The following is an 18,595-nucleotide window of genomic DNA, read 5'->3' on the forward strand; positions in this document are numbered from 1 at the left end:
TAGCAAGCTGACATTTTGACTTGAGAAATATTAATAGAATAGGACCCACAGTACCAATGATTCAGTCATCTGTCAGCCTGATAAGTTCCAGTGGGGAAATGTAGCCCATAGGGCTTCCAGCTAATTATATTTAAGTTGTTTAGTACGGCTAGGAAACAGCATCCAGGCAGTCGCTGAAAGCTTTGACGCTGTGTGCACCATTCGAGTGTATGTTCAGAAACTCATTACCCTTTTGTGCTTGTGTTGGATGGATTTTAGGAAGCTGACATGAAATAGAGAGCAGGAATCGGTATCTGGAAAGACATTTTATTTGCTTCTGATCCATTTCCTGATTCAGCAGCTGCTAGTCTGTAATGCTTTATACAATAACTACATATGAGGGAAAATGTTACTTAATTTCACCAGGTATTGGCCATACAAATCTGTTTATAATGACATGCAGCAAAACAGAACAAGTTAAGCTCTAGCCACGCCGAAGTTATAAAGGGACTGTCCATACCCAGAATCCCGAGTGGCATCAACTGTCTAAAGTGCCTAACTTCTCTGTGTCTGGTAAGTTTATTGCAACTGTTTCTGTCAAAGCCGGATCTTGCAACAGTTGTCCATCCCCTTGCAATTTCTGGATTCAAATCCTGTCATGAATGCTACGTTACCCTTTAAGACCTTTTGGAAACTACAGCTTGTGCAGAATGCAGCTGCCTGCCTGCTTGGCAGTGCTAGCTACAGGGAGCATATTACATCAGTTATCAGATGACTGTGCTGGCTTCCTCTTTGTTTCCCAGTCAAGACAGAAACTGTATGGAGCTTTATAGATCAGTGTCAATAATGTGAATTGCATCTGGACACAAACTCTCGCCGAATACCGCCCACTGGTTTGTTGCAGCTGAGGTGAGCGCTCTAAAAGTCCCTCTCTACATCCAAACTTCTGGAGGTCAAAAGTAGGCAGTTCTCAGTGGTGGAGCATTCTGAGGTGTGAAATTCACTTCACTTTCTGTGGGTGGCAGTCCCAGGGCTTATCTATGCACAGAAATTGCGTGGATTTAATTAACCCATTTTCCACATTGATTTTGTTAAATCAGTGCAACCTACTTGTGTGTACACTCTCTTAAATTGTTTTAATGGATGGCTGATAAGACACACACGAACCAATTTAAGAGTGTTCACAAAAGGAGATTGCAGCCCTTTACATCAATTTAGAAATGGATTTGATAAAATATATACAATTTGTGTGTGTAGACTGGGACTGAGTCTTCCAATCTTTTTAATGAATGGTGCATGGTTCATCTTTTTCCTCAGGTTTTTACTTGAGGTGGGGTTCAGTGGAGAATGGGGTTTGATATTTCTGAAAGGGGAGCGTCCCTCCCTCCCCCACCAGACTTTTTATGACCATTTTGTTTCCTTTCCTTTTATTTTATTAACTTTTGTACATGTGTCTGTAACTCTTAACAGGCCATTTTATAAGTTAAGAAATAAATCTCATGAATAGGGTTGCCACCTGTCCAGGTTTTGGCTTCTGTGTCCAGGTGCCATTTAGGGCTGCCAGGTGCTTGGTTTTCGACTGGAAAGTCTGGTCAAAAAGGGGACCTGGCAACCCTAAATGGTACCCAAACCAAAAGTACAGTTACTGCAGGGTGGAGAGAGGTGCCGGGTCATTAACCCATAACAACTCCAGCTAAGCCGGGGCTGCCTCCTACCTGCAGGCAAGCTCCTTGAGATGATCCAGGGAGTGACGGTGGTGGGGGTAGAAGAGCAAGGGGCGAGGTCTTGTGGGGAGCCGGGGCAGGGTCTCAGAGTTAACAGCAATTAGAAATGTGGCAATCCTGCTTATGAATGAATACCAAGAAACAGAACTGGTTTTGGGGCTGGATCTTTTAAGCATAGAAATTAACATTTATTTTACTAACCCTGAGACTGTGAATGAAACGAATATTTGTCAGTGTATATATTTATATCTTTCTAATTTAAAAAAAAAAGTTCCCCGCCACTTTCAAGTTATGTGAATATAATCATTGTCCATGGTTTCTTAAATTTTTTTAAATTTCTAATTGTGTATCCTATGTTTATTTATTTTTAATCTTCCTGTTGAACCAATCCTAAATTAATTGCATCAACAACAGGCAACTGCAGTTCAAAATCCTCATGGACTTTCTGTCTCATATTTTGAAATTAGCCTTATTTCCATCTTCCATTTCCTTTCTCATATTCTTCCTCCAATGGAGACCAAACTCACTCTGAGTTTTCATCCTATTTCTATTACTCCAGTTTACAAGGTCATCCAGATCTTCCTGTATGATATCCCGGTCCTTCTCTGTATTGGCAATACCTCCCTGCTTTGTGTCATCCACAAACTTTATTAGCACATTCCCACTTTTTGTGCCAAGGTTAGTAATAAAAAGATTAAATGAGATTGGTCCCCAAACCAATCCCTGAGGAATTCCACTAGTAACCTCCCTCCAGCCTGACAGTTCACTTTTCAGTATGACCCGTTGTAGCCTCCCCTTTAACCAGTTCCTTATCCATCTTTCAATTTTCAAATGGATCCCCATCTTTTCCAATTTAACTAATAATTCCCTATGTGGAACCATTTCAAATGCCTTACTAAAATCGAGGTAAATTAGATCCACTGCATTTCCTTTGTCTAAAAACTCTGTTACCTTCTCAAAGAAGGAGATCAGGATGGTTTGGCATGATCTACCTTTTGTAGAACCATGTTGTATTTTGTCCCAATTACCATTGACCTCAATTTCCTTAACTACTTTCTCCTTCAAATTTTTTTCCAAGACCTTGCATACTACAGATGTCAAACTAACAGGCCTGTAATTACCCGGATCACATTTTTTTCCCTTTCTTAAAAATAGGAACTATGTTAGCAATTCTCCAGTCATATGGTACAACCCCTGAGTTTACAGATTCATTAAAAAATTCTTGCTAATGGGCTTGCAATTTCATGTGTTGCTCTTTAAGAGTTTGGATGGTGAACACCTCTTTTAGCTCCTGTAGAGCTCCTGTGTAAGAGGGGTCAGATTAGGATCCCCACACTGGTTCAAGATATGGCATTGCTGTGATATTGATCCTCTTAATTGTCCAGGTGTCCCTTGCATTTGAGAGAGGCTGTTCCGGTGAAAGGGAGAAAGGCTTCCATTGGCAATGGAATTACAGCTATTGACTTTCTCTGTATTAGCTCTAGCTCAGCAAGGCTCCTTTGACCCCTTAGCTGAACAATGCAGAACAGAATTCTGCCACATCTGTCATATAATTGAAACATGAATAATAATTCTCTCAACTTATAGGTGAAAAGAGAGACTGAATTATTTCTGTGTGATTGGACCTTGATACCAATTCATCACGTCTGGTCCTCAAGAATAAGACTGGCATTTTAAGGGTGTTTTTCCTTTTAACCTGTTTATGAGGGAAAGCTTTTATTCAGTCATGCTGTACGGTAATTATTTGTCTCAAAGTTGATTTCATAGTTTGTTTTTATCTAGCTGATTCATACCTATTTTATGTTGCCCTCTTCACCGGATGTGACTTTGAAGATGTCCCATCAATGCTAAACTGAGTCAAAACACCCTTCCAAACTCAGTTAATGCATGACTCAGGGCTTGTCTACATGGAGATTTAGCAAGCCAGGGTGTAGATGTATAGCATATTAGCATGCTGCACACTAATGGGCGATATGGACCCTGCTACCACACACTAAAAGTTCTATAGTGCACTTTGACCTGCTCTTTCAACGCACGCTACAGAACTTCTAGTGAGCGGTAACAGGGTCCACATGATGTTTTTGTGTGCAGCAAGCTACTGTGGTATACATTCACACCCCAGCTTCCTGAAGTCTCTGTATAGATTAGCACTTAGAGACACAGATGCTATGGTGATGGGGCAGTATAAGAACCTAGACACACACATGACTAGTACATCAAACCATTAAGGAATGGTTGAGCTAGCTGTTCAACTTTTTCAGGTAAATAAATTGAACTGTGAATAATAAAGTGAAAAATAAAATGAAATGGATCACATGATGATTACCTGTTCTGTTCATTCTGTCTGGGGCACCTGGCATTGGCCACTGTTGGAAGACAGGATACTGGGCTAGATGGACCTTTGGTCTGACTCAGTATAGCCGTTCTTATATTCTTACGAACACCATGTAATTTTACTAGGGGTAGATTTTTACTGAGATGTTGAAAACCCAGCTCTTGCCTAGTCTGGGTATAAACATTGCCCCTTTTGTAAGAGTAGTCGTTGCCAAAACCTCCACCCATACTGTGCTGGGCACAAGTTGATTGTTGTCTGTGTCCCAGAAGTGGCTGCATTTTAGTGGTGTTGGTGCGGTTCTATGTAAAATATTAATCCAAAAAAGAAATTAAAAACCCAAATCACTTTCAGCAACTTTGCAGGTGGCAGCACTTTTAGTCTTTTTGATTTATATACTTTTTAGGAATCGCTTCATATATTTTTAAAGCATCTTTCAGACAAGATATCTTGGGTTTTATTTTGCTGGATTGTGACATATTTAATGATGGTATCCTGCAGTTTGCCATATATTTTGGTTTTCATACAAGTACTAAAGGTTACCCCTCAGGGACTGTTTGAAAGTATTAAAGCTGTTTATCACTTTGAAAGGATACAAAACATTCATTTCATGTATTAGATAGACGGCACGTCTTTTCTAGAGGCTGAAAGTTAAATCCCTCCTGTGAGGCTTCTGTGGTTTTGCATACTACTGAAAGTGGCTTGCCTAACTTGTATATAAAAAATAAAATAAAATCCATTGATGGAAGGGGAAAATATGAATTAGACTCCCACTAATATAATGGCTTAAGGAACAGTGCTAGGGAAATGTATTTAAACATTGTGCCAGTAAAACTGGCACCTAGTTTGCCCTGTCTATGCTGGCTGGTCAAGCCAGGTAAGAAAATGGGATTTACAAAAGGACCTAAGTAGGTTAGGCACCTAACTTTTACTGATTTTTCAATGAGAGTAGGCACCTAACTTGCTTAGGAGCTTTTGTAAACCTCATTAGGCACCTGTCTGCATCTTTGGATTCCTAAATACCTTTGTAAACCTGGCCTGTGGTTCCCAAATGAATGTAGGCAAGATTTAAAGGGAGACTCGATTAGGAGCCAGGGTTCAGTAGATAGATGTACTCACCTTTCACTTCTGAATAAATACAGACAGGACCAAATTCAGACTTGGGGTAAGTGGATTTATCTTCATCGACTTCTAGATCAAAGGCCCACCTCACAGTTTGGCCCAAGTAGAGATTTCTGCTCAGTCATGTCCGGGATGTGAGTATCTGATCTGGATGTAGAAGTAAATAGACTTACATATGGCCAGATAATTATGATTTTTGAGTTGTAGAGAACTATGTGCAGTGTTGCCTGTGCTATGCTAGATCTAAGCTGGTAATAACCGGTCCCGCCCCAAAAATCCCTCCCCCAAATGAGTTATCTTTTGTGCCTATGAAGTCCACAGGGAAAAGAACAGAGAAATAAAACCAATGTCTTCACACAAACTTTTACATACAGGGTTTCTAGTCATTGAATATCTGTGTCCTTCTCTCCAGCAAAAGGTTAGAGTCCTTGGATGAAATCCTGGAGTCACTGGACTCAGTGGTAATTTTGTCTTACATTTCAGTAGGACCAAGCTGTCATCCCTTGACTTTTTTCTCCTGTTGTTTTGCATGACACGACAGTGTTGTCTTATAAACGTCAACTAAAGATTGAGAGTGATGGTGGTTGACAGACATGCTCAAGCATATTCTCATGGCTGATTTTCATATTTTTAGGAATGGTGCACCATAGAATTCCAAACCACAAGCATCAGAAATATGATTAGAGAGTATCGGAGGCGTATTAGAACCGCTCTCCTGTGGTGGTGGTGGTGTTTGTTGTTTACATACAGTCAACTTCTTTGGCGTTCTAGCCGCACAAGCTGTAATAATGACACAAAAGAGAATTAAAGCCATCCCTCTGATGTCTGTTTTTAAGCAGAAAAAAAAAATTAAAACTTCAGTCTATTGTTATGTGGCCATATATGGCAGTTAAAGCTAACATCTCAAGCATTTCTTTTTTTAATTTTGTTGTAAAAGGACATGCCAGGATACTTTGGGTGCCAGAAATCAGAGGTTTTTTTAATATATCTCAGTAAGTTAATATGCAAATAGAAAGTATGATTATTTTATTATCTGTATCAGTGTTCCCTAAACAGTGGGTTGCAAGAAGGGTCTTGATGGGCTGTGTGCGCTCTGGAGGCAGTCCCCATCCCTCTCTCCTCTTCTCCTGCCTCCCCCGCAATTTCTCACTTCTGCTGAGCATAAGGAAGCGGCCAAAGCTGGCAAGTGGACAGTCAGCAGCTTGGCAGCGCTTGTAGCCCAGCCACAGGGAGAGAGGAGCTGGCTGGGGCTGCAAGAGTCGGGCAGGGGGCTTGGGCTGAGAAGAGGAAGGGAGATTGGGGCACGGGGCTGGAGGGCTGAGCTGGCTTGGGGGTGGGGTGCAGGGAGCAAGGATTACGGTGGGTCCCCAAAAAGGACAAAATGCAGTTGGTGCGTTGCCTTTATGAAAAGTTTGTGAACCACTGACCCTGTATTACTAGATGGCTGGTGCCAGCTGAGACTAGGCCCTATTGTGCTAGGCACCAGACCAAGACCTAGTAAATGGTCCCTGCCTCAAAGAGTTTACCGTCTAGTTAGAGAAAATTGACAGAGAGAGAGAGAGAGAGAGGAAGTATTAACTGATGTTTCACAGTCAAGCCGCAGAGAGTGTTGGAGAAAGCAAGTGCCTCTGGAACCTAAACATATAGCACCATAGGTGTGTGTATATTATAAACAATATTACAAAACAAACCACTCCACTGCATACACACACTTCCCCTCTGGAGAGAATGAGAGAACAAGCACATTGTTAGTCATGTTACTTAATGTGCTCCTGGAAGGTGCTCAGATACTAAGGTGATGAGTGCAGTATAAGGACCTATATAGAATAGAATGGCGATTAAATGACTTGTCCAAGGTCACACAGCAAGTCTGTGGCAGAGCCAGCAATTGAACCCATGGACCTTGTTACTCAATCCAGTGTCCTAACCCCAAGTCTCTGTCTAGAGGCAGTTCATAGATTCATAGTGTTTAAGGCCAGAAGGGATCATTAGCTCATCTAGTCTGACCTCCTCTATATCATAGGCTATTCAATTTCACCTAATTGAGACCAATAATTTGTGTTTGACTAAAGCATGTCTTTCAGAAAGGCATCCTGTCTTGATCTGAAGACATCAAGAGATGAAGAATCTACCACTTCCCTTAGTAGCTTGTTCAAGTGATTAATCATACTTGCTGTTACAAAGTTGTGCCTAATTTCTAATTTGAATATGTCTGGCTTCTGCTTCCACCCAATGGTTCTTGTTGTGCCTTACTCCACTAGATTGAAGACCTCCTTTTATATCCAGTGTTATCTCCCCATGAAGGTACTTATACACTGTAATCATGTCACCTGTCAGTCTTCTTTTTGATAAGCTAAAGAGATTGAGCTCTTTAAATTTTACACTACAAGGCATTTTCTTCAGGCCTTGAATAACTTTTGTTTTCTGCATCCTCTCCAGTTTTTCAACATCCCTTTTAAAATGTAATCACCAGAACTGACTGTAATATTCCAGTATCAGTCTCATGAATTCTGTATACAGAGGTAAAATCATCTCCCTGTTCGTTGCTTCCCTGTTTTTACGTCTAAGCATCACATTAACCCTTTTTGCCACAGCATGTAAGGGACCAGGGTTTAGGCAGTCTGGCCTAGTGGTTGGAGTCAGAAGGCAAGAGTCAGAGTCAGGCTTGGGATTTGAAACTGGAGATCAGGAGACAAGATAAAGTCTGGAGTCATAGCCGGTCAAAGTCTGTATGGTTGGCCAGACAACTTCCTGGGGCAACCCCCAGAGTTAAATAGGGTGCTTGGCCAATAGAGGGCCACAGGGTACTGCCACTCTATCTCCCTTGGGTGTACTTCCTGCAACACCTATTCTCTACAGTGCTCCCTGGCTGTAGCTCTGCACAACCTCCCGGTGGCACTGTGGGAAGTCAGCTGTCCCGGGTTCTAGTCCACACAGCAAATTTGATAGAGAAAATCTGCTTTTCAGAAAGTAAACTGTGTATAGTAAAATTCTGCTTTCCCCCACTAACACCTACACCACCACCCTCACTATCACCACCTATTTTTATTCCTTTGCTCTGCCTGTGAGGAGATCATCATCCTGTGCTCGAGTAGTTATCAGTACGTAGTTTCCTCCAGTCTGTCAACTAAAATAAATCTGCTGGAGTCCTTACCACCAAGAACACAGGATGCTCCCTCCCCCTGGGCTGTGTGTTTTGCCCCTCCGGTGCTACTAACCTGTTGAATTCTGATCCCTTGATATGGTGCCTGATCCTGCAGTAATGACATCCATGAAAATGTTACCACTGCAGGATCAGTCTCTTGCTTTACTTCCAGAATTCTACTGTGTCTTCTCCATAAAAGATTTCTATAATACATCACTATAATATCCAATTTCAATTCACTGTTAATACTTGACAGTAACTGTTCTGATAACTGCAATGATCCAAATACAAAACCAAAACATTATCTTGTGATTAGCTCTTTGATTTTTTTCATGTATCCATAAATTAGATGCAAGAAAAGGGTTAATGTAACTTGGATACATGAAATATTTATAGAGCTAAAGAGTCTCTGTCCTTCTGCTAATATCCTTGAATTATGAGCTGGCAACATTTGAGTCCCAAATGTAGTCAGTAATAGGGCTGAAGTGTTCCACCAATAACCCCTCTATTCCAACAAAAGCTTGGTGATTCATGTATCAGTATGTGTTGCCAACAATGTTGATCTGTTAGATCAGTCCAGTGTGGACAGACCCCCATTGAAGTCTGCAAGACACTACATGGGCTAGGGAGCCACCTGTATCAAATCTATTGCCTTTAATAAACAACAACAACAATAATTAATACCTAGTTCTATATAGCAAAAGGGAAAAGATGAATGGCCTTTAAATGGTGCTGTTGCTTTGCTAATAGTATTTTTGAGAAAGCTATTGATAAAAGCAGGCAATGATACAGTGCACCAACATTTGTAAGAAACCTTAGTCTGACAAATGTATGAGTATAGTAAGAATGGAGAGCATTAAATATGCAGACACAATATTTAAATAAATCAGAGCTCTAGTAGGAGCCTTTATCTGCTTTACAGGATGTGTTAAAAATCGATGATTCCTGCAAAGGGCTAGAACATGGATCAGTTAATTGTTGTCTAGACCAGTACCATTATAACTTGTCTTTTGTTGCATGCACAAGTATCAGGATATTGAATATGAGCTAAAAATGTTAGTATTTAATATGCTATGAGTTTTTCAGTTAAGTCTGGAAAGTGGGATTATAACAGTATAGTCTTCCAAACATATTTAGGGTACTGCATTCCATATTTACAAAGTCACGGTTTTTGGAGTTGTTTTATAGAAGGGGATCATAACACTCAAAGAGAAGAAATGAAAGAAAAACAACTTAACCTCAAGCTGTCAGCATGGCTAGATGGCATGAAATAGCATAAATCTCTCATTATTCTATAACTATATGGGAGCACACATTCATTAGACAAACTCAATAGTAATGGCTTTGACTTTTAGTTAGTGCTATAGTTTTGTCATGGTGGTCACAGAAACTGAATTTGAAGGAAGTCCATGAAATACCCCAAACTGAGTGAAATGTTTCCAAACTGAGTGATGTTGTGACCTGGTGCATGCAGGTTTGACCCATCTGTCCCTCCCTCTATCCTCCATCCTAACCTCAGTGGTGTTGCTATCGTGTGCATTAGGCTGCAGAACCCAGAGTAGGGAGCTGGTTCCAGCCCCAGAGGACAGGAGACACTGCTGAGGGGATGAGTGCAGTGTGGGCTCACTCTCTAATACTCCGTCCTCCTGCCCCCTTTCCATGACTTGTCTTTTCCCCCACACCTCTGCCGTTAAATGTATTCAACATTTTTGTGACAATCGTAGCCCTGCTTTTGTCAATTCAAGAATAGTTCATCTGTTGTTCATACCAAAGTTAATTGGAACAACATGGAAGGCCTGATTTCCCCATGGCCTTGTCTCTAGTAGAGTCATTTACACTTGTGCAAAATGGGTGTAGTAAAACAGTATACATGTGGGCATAGAATTTGGAATTTGTTATGTTTTACAGTCACCTTGTACTAACGAGAATGAGTATGTGGTACAAGACAGATGGAAAATCAGGACTGGATTCATGAAAGCTAACCTCTAATGATGTTACAAATACCTTATTGTATAAATCAATTGAGGAATTAAATGTTTTAGTTAAAAAACACATTTAATGTGTGGTTTTAGGAGCTATCAAAAGTCTTTGGAGAAGGATATAACTCATTAAGAAATTCAATAAATCATTTCATCCTGATACATTTTATTGTTTTATTAGTAAGAACATAAGACATAAGATGGGCAGAACAGATGAAGCTTGAAATGTAGCTTGGGGTAAAATCAAAAAGTAGGTTAGACACATAGAGGCTGTTCAGGGGTGGGGGGGGGGGGGGAAGACGGGTATGAAATAAGGCTCCACTGGAAAGACACAAAGGAAGGCACAGAAATGTCTGGTATTTGAAGAGTGTAGGAAAAAGGCTCCTGTGGATACAAATATTCTGGCACACCTTTCATGTTTGATTCCATAAAGATTTCCACTCTGACCTTCCCAGAAGACCAAGGAATGGATGCTTTGGTCTACCAAACTCATTTTGTTCCACTTACTTGGCACAAAGTGAACTTAAACCATCTGGAAATTCCTGGTATGGGGGAAGCCCTGTTTGCAGTGGGGCAAAGTGAATTGTGTGCATTCTATTCAGCTACAACTCTGTCAGACTTTAACACGTACAAGTACCCATTGAAATGGCAGAATTTTGAGCACTGATCCAGGTTGTCTTGAGGCTCCTGTTAGCTTCCTGAGTTCCTACAACCTGCCTCACAACCACATGTGCACCGATTGAGCAGTATGAGTCCTTGTGAGTCTCGCTTCTATAGCTCTTTCTATCACAGCTTTATTCCCCCATGGTTCAGATAAGCCTCCCATCTCAAAGGATATTAAAAATGGTTGATAAACTGGAGAAGGCCAAGAGGAAAAACTGACAAGTGCTCCTCTTTTGAGGCCATGTAACCCGGTCTGACTGGGTCTCTCTGCCTGTCATTCCAGACTTATCAACTGTCGGATGTCGTGATCTCAATGGTAACTCAAACCCCCAGAGTCTCGACAGCAGCCTGCGAGGAGCATCATTCACCAGCTCAAAGGTCTCACGACCAGGTAAACCAAAGTAATTCCAAACATGGACTTACCTTGAGAATGCTATTCTCTCATTCTCCCCACTTTCAGATTTTTCTCTGCTGACCTAAGTCCTGGTCACAGCTGGAGCACAGCATTTTTAGAAGGAGTTCTGTTGTTAAGTCTCCACTTGCACCATAATTCAAGGCTAAGACAGTCCCAACTCCCTCAGTCTCATTTGATAAAAGGTCCATAAATATTATCAGTCATTTTTCTGAAATTCCTTTTTATAAACTTCACCACATTATAAAAACTGCCAGGAAAAAGAGCAAAGAAGCAAGCTATCACTGATAAAGTGGATTCTGTGTTAGCTAGCTGCTCCAGAAAATTCTTTACAATAGAAGGAATCTACTCTCAGACATCCTCTGTTAAAGAAAGTGTATTAATTTTCTTACATTTATTTAGAACTGTCTGTCCATTTACATTAGGCTAGAGTCCGTACAAAATTATTTGCAAAATTATTTTTCTCTCTTCATGAGATCTGTCTTAATGGGTCCTGGAGAATTTCCATTTTGCTGGGTATGGTATCAAAATGTTTGCACGATACTTTCCAAGACGTCATACATCTGTCTGCAGGGTTGGGGGTTATGCCAACGAGAGCCTGCAGGGCACATTGTCAATGATCTGGTGCAGAATTCTTGGTTAAATTTTGATTCCTTCTCTATATTGGTGGACTCCTATGGCGGGAACATGTAAATCAAGGCCTTAAAGATACGTTTGGGAAAAAGACCTACGTAACTTCAGTACAGAGGAAGATCAGGACCTTTACATACAGACCTAATCCTCATCCCAAATATGTTGGCCCACCATTGTTACAGAAACGAAGGATTGGGTATCATATGTAGGTGTAGCAATTCATATATTCAGAGAATTCTGCCTAGCTCTCGGACAACTCCATATTAGGGGCCAGCTGGCTCCTTTTCAACAACAGTGTTACTGCCTCATCATCTCTAGCTTCTGGGGAACATTATGATGATGTCTATTTTATAAACTTTCTAATGTTTTCTTCCATACCCCTTTCTTTGCAGATTGTTCATTCTTCTTTCACCATTGTCCACAGATTTTTTTTTCTTCCCCTTTTTATCTCCCTTTTTTCCTTTGGGGAAAAAAGGAGGAAGGGATGGGGAGGGACAAAAGAGAAAAATGCCAATTTTCAATTTAAAAATAAAAAATATTTGCTGGAATTTGTTTCATTGAAAAATTAAATTTCTAAGGAATTTCTAATCAGGATGTCACACTGTACTAAGCCAAATGCTTTACAAAAGTCTAGATATATTATAATCACACAGTTACCTGTATCAACCAAACTTGTAATCTGATCAAATAATTAAATCAGATTTGTTTAACAAGACTTATTTTCATAGAACAATGTTGACAGGCCCTAATTATATTCCTATCCTTTAATTCTTTTATCAGTTGAATCTCATATCGGCTTTTTCCACTATTTTGCCTGGGATTGTTGTTAGCCTCACTAGCCTATAGTTAGCTGGGGCATTCCCTTTTTAACTATTGGCACAACATTAGCAGTCTTCCAGTCTTTTGCAGCGTTCCTGATATTCCAAGCTTTACTAAAAAAATTAACGTCAGTGGGCTAGAGGTCTGCTCAGCCAACCCTTTTAGAACTCTTGGATACAAGTTATCCAAGCCTGCTGATATAAATACGTTTATCCCTATTAGATGTTGTCTAATGTCCTCCTTAGTTACTAATGGACAGGAAAGTTTGATCATCCTCATGTGATACAAGTACATCATTCTGCTTCCTTTCAAATTCAGAACAAAAATATTTATTGATGTGTTTTCTGCATCATCAGTGGCGGATTAGCCCCTTGGCCCATGGGGCTCAGGCCCAGGGTCCCTGGCCAACTGGGGGGTCCCTGGAAAAAAAATCTGCCACCCGGGGTGGAAGCCCAGAGTCCTGGCAACAGTGCCAGGTGTGCGGGGTGGAGGAACCCCCCTCCCCTTCAGTGACCCCTGAACCCATTCCTAGAAGAAGCCGTGGGACGGGGGAAGCCACCTCCCACTGCCCCTGGCCTGACCATGTCTCTGGCAGAAGCCGCGGGACAGAGAATCCCTTCCCCCCAGCAGCCCCGGCCCGACCTTGGCAGAAGCTGTGGGATGGGGGAAGCCCCCCCACAATGGTCCCCAAGCCAAGACCCTGGGTGGAACAGGGGCGAACCCTGGGGAAGGGGCAGAAAGGGGTGCAGCTGTGAGCGAGGCCACAAGCAGAAGGGGCGAAACAGGAAGTGCTCTGGCCCAGGGTCCCAGGAAACCTTAATCCGCCTCTGGCATCATTAACAGTTTTACCATGTGTATTTAGCAATGGGCCTTTTGATCTTTGCTATGATTTCTTTTGTACATAATATACTTAAATTCCTTATTGTCCTTAGCCCTGCCAGTCATGGATTTTTTTCCTGATGTCCTTAGTTTCCCACATCAATTTTCTGTACTTCATAACTTATCATTTATATGAGTTATATCTATTTCCCCCTTTTTCTGGTTATGTGTTATTTTTCTAATTGCTGCCTTTGATCCCCTGAACCAGAATGGGCTTTTAGCCAAAGTTGTTCTCTTTCTTGAGTTTTTGGAATCATTGCTTATTGGCCACCTTATAAAAGCTTTTTAAAGAACCCAATTTGCATTCACATTTTTCTGTCTAGATTTTTCTTCCCAGTGAATTTAACTCATAATTTCTCTCATCTTTGGGAAATTAGCCCAAATGTATTTATTATCCAATGTGTGCCCATAGTGAATGTGATCAGGTCATGATCACTGGTCCCTAGGCAACCACAAACTTCTAGACCAGTGAGTTAATTAGTCTTTATCCATTATAATGAGGTCCAAAATAGAGTTACCTCATGATGAGTGCAATAACTTTTGTATTAGAAAATTGTCATCTATAAAGTTTAGAAACCAATAATGTTTTGTTTTTTTAACTGGTTGCATGAAACCTCCAACATATGTTTCCCCAAATGAAGTCCCCCCACTACACAATTATTTTTTTCACACATTACAGACAGGTGCTTATGGAGTAACTGATTCTGTTCTCTGGTTTGAGTTGGTGGTCTGCAACAGACCCCCACCTATGCCCCTTTGGGACTTTGTTAGGACATTAATCCATATGTGTTCAAGATCCTGTGGTTCTGAGTTATTGATAACTCTACAACAGTTAATGATGTCTTCAATGTAAAATGCTACCCGCTACCTCTTACCCCCTCTGTCCTTCCGAAATAAATTATCCTCACCTCAGTCAAGATGGGGTTAAAGCACAATCAGCCCATCTGAGCCTCTGGAAGCAGGGATTTTCTTTTCTCTTTGGCTTTCTGAAGAGCCTCGATTCTGCCTCTTATGGGCTCTGAGAGCATCCTGACCTTTTCCTCTGAACTAATTCCTGCCCCTCTTATCTCCCCCACAAGGGAGTGAATGCTCTGAGTGTAGCACAAGAGGACTGTTCTCCAAACTCCGAGGGAAGAGTGGTACCCACCCTGTCACCCAGGGCCCCCGGGGAGGTGTAACCTACTACACTGTGACCGTAACATGCCAATCATGTGAATCATCTCGCCAGGTTTCAGTAATGTCAATTATATCAAATTTCTTCTCATCAATGAGAAATTTGAGTTCCTCTTGCTTTTTGCCCAGCATTAGCTAGCATTAGTATATATGAACATTTTCAATTGGTTCGCATCACATTCTTTGCCACGCCAGTTCAGTTTGTTCACCGTAAGCTGTGTTTGAGTTGTACTGAATTTGCCTCCTTTGAAAGCTTTCCTTTTGTTGTTAGTTAAATGCCCTCCTGGCTGCTCCAGCTAGTCTACAACCCAGAAGATTAGTACCCTCCGCCCCCTCACCTGTGGGATGCAGGCTGTCCTGTTCATACAGTCCCCACTTCTAGTGGAATGTGGCCCAATTTTTCATAACACCAAAATTTTCAGCTTCACAGCAGTCAAACAGCCAACATTTTACCTCTAGCATTTTCTGCCTTCTCTCACTTGTGGGACTGGAAGGAAATGAGAACATCACTTGGGCTTTTCTCTTCTTGAAATGTGTGGCTGTTCTTTTACTAACCGGAACTAGCCAAGAGCATAACTTGCATTGATATTTTCCTCTGAACTTTTCCATTTTCTGGTAGCACCAGGACTCTAATCTGCTAAAGGAAATCTGTCTGCCCAATCTATATCGACCTATCTTAAAGGCAAATGAGTCTGTACAGTTTAATGATAGAATGGCTCAAGAAGAAACAGTTCTAGTAAAGCGTCATATAATTTTCTTGAGCCAAAATCTATAAAAAGCCCTTTATGCATTCCAGTGGGTTTAAACAAGTGAATCAGTGCAAGTTTGGTCAGAAAATTCCATGCCAGTGGCTTACCTGAACCAGTAAGAGGGAAATCAGAAGCCACAGGCTTCTGTCTGAGTCAAGCAGACAGTTTCAAGGGACAGAGAAAAATCTCATTGGTGAGTGTTACTGAGCTCATGTCGTGGGGTTCAACCCGCTCACAGTATGAGCTCCTTTCTCTGCCTCTGGAGAGCCTCTCCCATGCACTAGTGAGGACAGACGTTCCATTGCAGAGTTCATCTTCCCACGTTATGTTCCAGTCAGTCAGGTGTGCATCTCCTTAATTATATTGTTTAAAGGCCAGTGCTGATTGTTTCCCTAAATCAGGGATCGGCAATCTTTGGCACGCTGCTTGCCAGGGTCAGCACCCTGGCGGGCCAGGCCAGTTTGTTTACCTGCCGCGTCCGCAGGTTCAGCCGATCGTGGCTCCCACTGGCCGCGGTTCGCCGTACCAGGCCAATGGGGGCTACGGGAAGCGGTGCGGGCCGAGGGATGTGCTGGCTGCGGCTTCCCGCCGCCCCCATTGGCCTGGAGCGGCAAACCGTGGCCAGTGGGAGCTGCGATCAGCTGAACCTGCGGACTCTGCAGGTAAACAAACTGGCTGGGCCCAGCCCGCCAGGGGGCTTATCCCAGCGAGCCACATGCCAAAGGTTGCCGATCCCTGCCCTAAATCATCCGGTGCATAACATGGTGATAAAGATTTGGGCCAAAAAAGACAATGTTCAAGGGATGGCTTGATTACAGTGTAGAAGTATCTCTATGGGGAACAAATATTTAATAGTGGGCTCTTCAATCTAGGAGAGAAAGGTATAATATAATGCAGTGCCTGCAAGTTAAAGCTAGACAAATTCAGACTAGAAATTATGAACAGTGAGAGCAATTAATCCTTGGAAAAATTTACCAAGGCTTGTGGTGAATTCTCCATCGCTGACCATTTTAAAATCATGATTGGATGTTGTTTCTAAAAGCTATGCTCTAGGAATTATTTTGGAGAAGTGCTCTGGCTTGTGTTGTACAGGAGGTTGGACTAGATGATCACAGGGGTCCCCTCTGGTCTTGGAATCTATGAATTTATGACAAATGTCAGCCTCGTAGTTCTTGTATGGCCAAGAGAGCCCTGTTACTAGATTTGGTCCAGCTATCTATTAAAAGAAGGTTCCTTGCACCTCAAATGTCTAACCGTATCAGAGGCTGGTTCTCAGTCTGGATTTCATGATCCTGGCCCTGATGGAGCTGTAGGGTAAGAGTTATAGTTCCAGTTATGTAGGTATCTGACCTGTGATGGGGAGAGAATAAATTTTACACTGCCAATGTAACAGGCAGACACATTAGCGAAGATTTTAAAAAGTGATTAGTGATTTTAGGTGTCCAACTTGAGACATCTTAAAAGGGGCCTGATTTTCAAGTGCTGAGCATCAAACCACTCCTAGTGTCTCAGGTTGGGCTCTGAAAATTAAAGTCCCCCAAATCACTTGTCATTTTTGAAAAATCTTGGCCAATATTTATCATAGATATGGCAGTGGTGCCAAGAGGCTCCCCCAGGTTGAAACCTCATTTTGCTAAGTGCTGTATAAATATATAGGAAATGAGAGTATCTGCTCCAAAGGGCTTGAGGTCTAAAAGTGTAGACATAACAGATGGATGAGCCAAACAAGTAGGCTGGAATGGGACTTGGAGACTTGGGGGAGGGGGTATAACAAAAAAAAGATGATGTGCTTAATTCTTAGCTCGTCAAACAGTACTCACAAATTGTCACCTGTCTAGAGTGTTGTTTAATTTTAATGTATTATTTTGATACTTTAATTTTGATATCTATGTTCTTTTTAGAGATAGTAAGTAATAAAGATTTTTATGCTTATGTCAGTTGATACTATATTTTTGTTATTGTTAATTGCTTAGAAATGACATTCCTTGAATACTGTTAGAATGTTGCAGATGACATTTAATAGCAAAACATCTAACATTATTAACTTATGATAAAATTATGTTCATGCATGGACTTACGTTAAGGTCACCTATATATGTGAATCATAGTTATATAAATATTTTGGTACGTTTTCAGATGGCTTTTCTCTTTGTTTTGAGATTAATGAAGAAAATATTTCACTGGGGTCAGAGTTAAGGTTGTTTGTTCTAATGGAATGTACATGTCTTGTACTTGGTAAAAATGTGATTTATGTTCTATAAGCAGTATAAGAGTTACCATGCAATTAACTATTGTCTTGTTTTTAAATGCTTGAGTTTTGTAAGTTATGTGATATGTTAGTGCACTGCTACTACTCAGGAATCTCATTTTTTTTTAAACAAAGGGTAACTGGAGTATGTGGTTGGCTTATTTGTTTTATTTATTTGGAAAATTAGTAGTACTATCGCATTGGCAACTGGGGAAGCTTCCAAAATCAGAGACAACTTGATTTAGCACTCTGGTCATTCATGTCTATATATACATTATGAAATAGAAATGGTCAAACTACTCATTTGTAATGATATTCATTATGAATGTAGTCCCTTTTTAGTTAATGAACTATTCATAAACTGATTTTGATTTTTGAAAATGTATTTGTCAGCAAGGTTCAACAAATTATTTAAAGCCTATGGGACAGTTCATGAACTATGCACTTTGGCTACTCAGTATTCATTATTCATGATGCATGGAACTTTTGGAGAAAAAAAAACCATTAAAACATTAAAAATAAACACTGTTTAAACTTTCATCATTTTCAAGTATTTCAAGAATATATGCTGTGGCACTCCGTACAATCATTAATACTTCTCATGCAACCCCATGAATCATAACTTAGTGAATGCTGTTTATTCATGAAGTATTAATGGATCAACATTTTTTTTTAGCACCCAACTACCTCTAGCAAAAATATAGTTGGTTAGAATTTGAACATCTTCATTAGAGAAAC

General features: G+C 41.0%; 1 protein-coding gene across 10 annotated transcripts in view; it reads left to right on the forward strand.

Moving 5' to 3' along the window:
* The window catches only part of TBL1X (transducin beta like 1 X-linked), a 262,718-nt gene that overhangs the window by 138,950 nt on the left and 105,173 nt on the right, over positions 1–18,595 (forward strand). For 8 of the 10 annotated variants that reach the window (XM_039500173.1, XM_039500176.1, XM_039500177.1 and 5 more), the window contains one exon: positions 11,228–11,335. The exons of the other annotated variants lie outside the window; for them this stretch is intronic. The gene's annotated coding sequence lies outside the window, so the exon portion shown is untranslated. The remainder of the gene's footprint in view (positions 1–11,227; positions 11,336–18,595) is intronic. 10 annotated transcript variants of the gene reach the window in all.

Source organism: Mauremys reevesii, linkage group 1 (assembly GCF_016161935.1).
Source record: "Mauremys reevesii isolate NIE-2019 linkage group 1, ASM1616193v1, whole genome shotgun sequence".
In the NCBI taxonomy this organism is placed as follows: Eukaryota; Metazoa; Chordata; order Testudines; family Geoemydidae; genus Mauremys; species Mauremys reevesii.